The sequence below is a fragment of the Macaca thibetana genome, chromosome 17 (genome assembly GCF_024542745.1).
Source record: "Macaca thibetana thibetana isolate TM-01 chromosome 17, ASM2454274v1, whole genome shotgun sequence".
NCBI lineage: Eukaryota > Metazoa > Chordata > Mammalia > Primates > Cercopithecidae > Macaca > Macaca thibetana.
The window spans coordinates 795,963-802,025 of NC_065594.1; the positions used below are offsets into that span (position 1 = coordinate 795,963).

Sequence of the window (6,063 nt, forward strand, 5' to 3'; positions counted from 1 at the left end):
GCAGGTACCCGGCAGGATCTAAGTGCAAGGCCACAGACACAGGCGGAGCTCCCAGTCAGGGGAGGGTGGCATCCCTTTGCCAGGCTGGTGGACATGGGGAAACTGCCCACTTGTCGCACCTTGGAGGATGGGGCAGAATGTGGGGGCTTCAACCCCACCCCTAAGTGTAGATCACGAGTGTGAAAGGTGTTTCCTCAAGTGGTAAAGGCTGCTGACACTGGAGCTTTTTTTTCCCTTTTTTTGAATGGAGTCTTGCTCTGTCGCCCAGGCTGGAGTGTAGTGGTGATCTCGGCTCACTGCAAACTCCGCCTCCCAGATTCACGCCATTCTCCTGCCTCAGCCTCCAGAGTAGCTGGGACAACAGGCGCCCGCCACCACGCCCGGTTAATTTTTTAAGTATTTTTAGTAGATGGGGTTTCACCGTATTAGCCATGATGGTCTCGATCTCCTGACCTCGCGATCCACCCACCTTGGCGTCCCAAAGTGTTGGGATTACAGGCGTGAGCCACCGCACTCGGCCTGGAGCTTCTTACTGAAGGAGGAGATGGTGTACTAATCTCTCGAGACCTTGAAAATAGGTCAGTTTAGAAGAAAGAGGGCCTTGGCCTATCACAGAAGGAGAGCCGGACATTACTTACATACGGATATTTAGGTGGAAAGCACCTGAAAGAAAGCACACAGAAATGTTAAACCTGCTTGTTTTGGGGCAATTCTGATTTTCTTCTTTATGGTTTTCTTTATTCCGTCACTATCACCATAAGCATGTGTTATTTTTACTCCAAACACCTTGACACTGTTATATCGAGCGGTCTCTGTCTGCTGTGGGGACTTCCGTGTGGCCATGTGCATGGAGGAGATGACCTCCTGGCCCTCTGTCAACTGGTTTCGTGTGTTTGACAGGCCCCAGCATTTGTAAGTTGTAAGTGGTCCGGTTGCCCAGTAGAGCCAGGCAGGTTGTACACCATCGAGAGCCCAAGCATCCTGATGCAAAGCAGATGCTCTCCCTGTACAGAGTTCTGCGGTCCCGCCCAGATCTGCCTGCATGGTGTGTGGTGTGTGGTGTGTGTGTGTGTGTGTGTGTACTGGGTGTGTGTATGTGATGTGTGTGTATGGTGTGTAGTGTGTGTGTGTGTGTGTGTGAGGTGTGTGAGGTGTGTGGTGTGTGGTGTATGGTGTGTGCTGTGTGGTGTGTGTGTGTGGTGTGTACTGGGTGTGTGTATGTGGGCTGTGTGTGGTGTGTGATGTGTACTGGGTGTGTGTATGGTGTGTAGTGTGTGGTGTGTGTACTGAGTGTGTGTATGGTGTGTGGTGTGTGGTGTGTGTGGTGTGTGGTGTGTACTGGGTGTGTGTATGTGGGCTGTGTGTGGTGTGTGGTGTGCGTCCCGGGGCTGTGGAGTCGGCGCCCTGCGGTCGGGGCTGGCTGCGCTGCGCGGTTCTGGGCGCTCCGGGGTCCGGGGTCTGGGGTGGGGCTGGTGGGCCCGGCCCTCTGCGGGTCACCGGGGCTGCGCGGGGCGGGGCGGGGCGCTGCTGGCCCTCGGCGTCCCGCCGGTCCTTGGACTGTCGCTGCCTTGGCGCCGCCCGGCGAACGCCTGCGACCCTCCGAGGCCGCTTTCCGCGGGGTGGGCTCGGCCCGGGCGGGCGGGAAGAGCCGAGGACGGGGCAGCTCCGGGACTGCGCAGCCTCCAGGTCAGCACCGCGTCCAGGGACCCCGCGGGGCTGAGCTCCCCGCCGTGAGAGGGGGCGCAGGAGACGGCACAGGGGACGCGGCTCTGTCCCCGGCGGCGGGGTTCGAGGCGCCCGCAAGACCGTTCAGCCAAGGAGGCGTCAGGCGGGCGAGGAGATGGCCCGGCGGGACCTGAAAGGACTTCGGGCTGCACGGGGAGGCGTGCGCGGCGTCGGTGCCCCCGAGAGGTGAAGCCAGCCAGGCAGGGGTGATGCGGGCAGCGCTGGGAGGGAGGGCAAAAGCCTATGGAGTCCAGAGGAGGAGGACGGGGAGAACACGGGAAAATTCCAGGTCCGGCCCCAGCACGGACCCCCGGGGTGCACCTGTTCCGCAGGGTGCCTCCCGGTGCAGTGCGCCCAACCCCTCGGGCTGCGAGAGTTCTCTTCCTCCCTTCCCCCCCGCCTCACCTCCCTTCCCCCCCGCCTCACCTCCCTTCCCCCCCGCCTCACCTCCCTTCCCCCCCGCCTCACCTCCCTTCCCCTCCGCCTCACCTCCCTTCCCCTCCGCCTCACCTCCCTTCCCCTCCGCCTCACCTCCCTTCCCCTCCGCCTCACCTCCCTTCCCCCCCGCCTCACCTCCCTTCCCCCCCGCCTCTCCTCCCCCCTTCCCCCCCCCCTCACCTCCTCTCCCCTCACCTCCCCTCCCCCCCCCCGCCCCCCCCCCCCTCCCTCCCTCCCTTCCCCCCCCCCCCCTCCCCCCTCCCTCCCCCCCCCCCCGCCTCCCCTCCCCCCCGCCTCCCCTCACCTCCCCCCCCCCTCCCTCCCCCCCCTCACCTCCCCCCCCGCCTCACCTCCCTTCCCCTCCGCCTCCCCCCCTTCCCCCCCGCCTCACCTCCTTCCCCCCCCCTCCCCCCCCTCCCCCCCGCCTCACCTCCCCCCCCCCCCTCCCTCCCCCCCGCCTCCCCCCCCCCCCCTCTCCTCCCCCCCCGCCTCTCCTCCCCCCCTCCGCCTCCCTCCCCCCCCGCCTCCTCCCCCCTTCCCCTCCGCCTCCCCCCCTTCCCCTCCGCCTCCCTCCCTTCCCCCCGCCCCCTCCCTTCCCCCCCCTCCGCCTCCCCCCCTTCCCCGCCCCCCCCCCCCCCCCTTCCCCTCACCTCCCTTCCCCCCCGCCTCACCTCCCTTCCCCCCCCCTCCCTTCCCCCCCGCCTCCCCTTCCCCCCCGCCTCCCTTCCCCTCCCCTCACCTTCCCCCCCCCGCCTCACCTCCCTTCCCCCCCCCCCTCACTCCCTTCCCCCCGCCTCCCTCCCTTCCCCCCCCCCTTCCCCCCGCCTCACCTCCCTTCCCCTCCGCCTCTCCCTCCCCCCCCCCCCCTCACCTCCCTTCCCCCCCCTCACCTCCCTCCTCACCTCCCTTCCCCCCCCCCGCCTCCCTCCCCCTCCTCACCTCCCTTCCCCTCTCCTCCCCTCCGCCTCCCTCCCTTCTCACCCCCCCCGCCTCCCTTCCCCCCCGCCTCCGCCCCCCCCTCACCTCCCTTCCCCCCGCCTCACCTCCCTTCCCCCCCTTCCCCCCCACCCCGATGCCTCACCTCCCTTCCCCCCCGCCTCAACCCTCGCCCTCCCTTCCCCCACTCCTCTCCCCTCTACCCCTCGCCTCCCTTCCCCCCCCCTCACCCCTCACCTCCCTTGACAACCCCCCCCCCCGACCTCCCTTTCCCCCCCCCCCTCGCCTCCCTTCCTCCCCCCATCCCTCACCTCCCTTCTTCCCCCAACTCCTTGCTTCCCTTCCCGGCTTTCCTGAGCCAGCCTCAGCAGGGAGGAGCCTCGCGACTGCAAGCCTGGTGACTCCTGCGCTGGCCCCACTCAGCTTTGGCTTCCCCTTAACCCTTTCCAGGGCTGCCTGGCCTGAGGCTCTACCTCAGTTTCCCTGACTAGTTCCACAGAACCCCAGGCAGGCCTGGGCTCCGCTCCATCTGGGACCCAGCTCTATCCGACCTCCTTTCCCTGCTCCCACCAGGACGACAACTGGGCCTCGGGAGTCCCTCTTCGCGTGGGCGGTGCCTGGAACGCCAGTCTGGACTGTGGCAAGGGGCATGGGCCCTCTTGGCAGCCTGCTTGGCGCAGCACGGCCCGCCACCGCCTCTGCCTGCGACTCTTCCAGCCGCTTCCTGCCCTGACCACAGCGGGAGGTGGCCCCCCAGCCTCCCTACTCCCCACTCTGCACAAGCCACGCCCAGGCCCACAGGGCCGCCCATGACCAAAGGAGGGCTGGGGTACGTGGCACAGGCTCCCCGTTTTGTTCTCCGAGGACGAGTCTGGGGCGCCTGGTGAGGCTCCTCGGAAGGCTCCGTGGGCTGCAGCACTGGTCAGTCTGTCTCTTCACCCTGCTCCATGCCAACATCTCCAACAAACTTCCTGCTAGAAAGCCTGGGTGGGCTGACGGGACTCAGATCCAAACAAGAACCTTCTTCCCCCCGCCCCTTCTCATCTCTTTTGCAAGGGCAGCCTGAGTGACCTATAACCATGTGTGTCAGGTCCCACCCTTTGCTTAAAACCTCCCTGCGGAGAGAGGGGAAGCCCCAGGTCTTAGAGTACAACCCAGACTTCCCTTGGCCTGCGAGACCCTGCAGATCCGCCCTGCCACTTCCCTTCTCCAGCCACCCTGGCTCTGTTCTAGGAATTCTCTTGGCCTGAAACATTCTCACGTAGCTGGCCCCTCTTATCTTTAGGTCTTTGCTGGAATGTTCTCTCTCTGAAAGGGCCTCCGGGAGCCCCCACTCCAGGGGGCTCACTGACATTCTCCAGCATGATAGCCTGTTTTTTTTTTTCTTGGTGCTTATGAAACTCCTTGATGTTTTGTTCACGTGGTAACTTTATTTTCTGACTCTTCTCTGGAAACTCAGCTCCACAAGGGTGAGAGCCTCCTCCCTTCTGTTGGAGTGGTGTCTCCTTGCATATGTTAATATTAAATAACATTAAGACAGCCACATGGGGACAGCAGGAACCGATGGGCTAGATCAGATATAGAATATTTCTATCATGGCAGAAAGTTCTATTGGGCAGCGCTGATGTTCCTCAGATTCTTGAATGAAGCAATGACTCAACAAGTGACCCTAGCATCCTGGCACCGCACACTCATGCCCACCTGCTGGGTTGAGATTAGATTCTGGGCTGCGGATCCCAGGAGGTTTTCTAGGACTAAATTTAACCAAGTTCGAAAATGACACAGTGTGCTTCACAGCAAATGGAGAACGGAATATAACGCCCTATCTTTAAGGTGGCTCTGGACAGGTTCGATTCCCATGTCACGATGAGAGGTGAAGCCAGCTGGACTTCCTGGGTCGAGTGGGGACTTGGAGAACTTTTCTGTCTTACAAGCAGTTTGTAAAATGCACTGATCAGGCCGGGCGCGGTGGCTCACACCTGTAATCCCAGCACTTTGGGAGGCCGAGGTTGGGCAGATCACGAGGTCAGGAGATCAAGACCATCCTGGCTAACACGGTGAAACCCTGTCCCTACTAAAAATACAAAAAAAAAAAAAAAAAAAAAATTAGCCGGGCAAGGTGGCGGCACCTGTAGTCCCAGCTACTCTGGAGGCTGAGGCAGGAGAATAGCGTGAACCCGGGAGGTGGAGCTTGCAGTGAGCCAAGATCGCGCCACTGCACTCCAGCCTGGGCAACAGAGTGAGACTGTGTCTCAAAACAAACAAAAAAACAAAAAGCAGCCATCAGGGCTCCTTAAAAAGGGACCAACTGGTGCTCTGTAGCTAGCTAGAGGTTTGTAAAATGCACCAATCAGTGCTCTGTAAAAATGCACCAATCAGCACTCTGTAGCTAGCTAGAGGTTTGTAAAATGCACCAATCAGTGCTCTGTAAAAATGCACCAATCAGCGCTCTGTAGCTAGCTAGAGGTTTGTAAAATGGACCAATCAGCACTCTGTAAAATGGGCCAATCAGCAGGACATGGGCAGGAACAAGTAAGGGAATAAAAGCCAATCACTCCAGCCAGCAGAGGCAACTCTTTAGGGTCCCCTTTCCACGCTGTGAAAGCTTTGTTCTTTTGGTCACAATAAATCTTGCTGCTGCTCACTTTTTGGGTCCTTGCCACCTTTAAGAGCTGTAACACTCACTGTGAAGGTCCACGGCTTCATTCTTGAAGTCAGCAAGACCACCAACCTACCGGAAGGAACCAACTCCGGACCCAACAAGGACACCTGGCACCCTGCTCGAAAGTCCCTCCTGTCCAGGACATCTGTCCAGGACATCAGTCCAGGGTTCAGGGAAAGTAGCAGACTCGGGGAGGGGAGGGGCGGAGAGGAAAGGGAGAAAGAAAAGAGGGAAGAAGCAGAGAGGAAGGAGGGCAGTGGGTCCTAGGTGCCCTTCAAGTTCAGCTGGTGGCCAGTGCTTTT

At 61.3% G+C, this 6,063-nt stretch overlaps 1 long non-coding RNA gene across 1 annotated transcript; it reads left to right on the top strand.

Annotated features, from left to right (window-relative positions):
• The first annotated feature begins 5,212 nt into the window (after window positions 1-5,212).
• On the top strand, window positions 5,213-5,627 carry LOC126940707 (uncharacterized). Its single transcript, XR_007720888.1, has 2 exons — window positions 5,213-5,431; window positions 5,499-5,627. It is a non-coding gene; the product is annotated as an uncharacterized LOC126940707 (long non-coding RNA).
• Window positions 5,628-6,063: the final 436 nt, after the last annotated feature.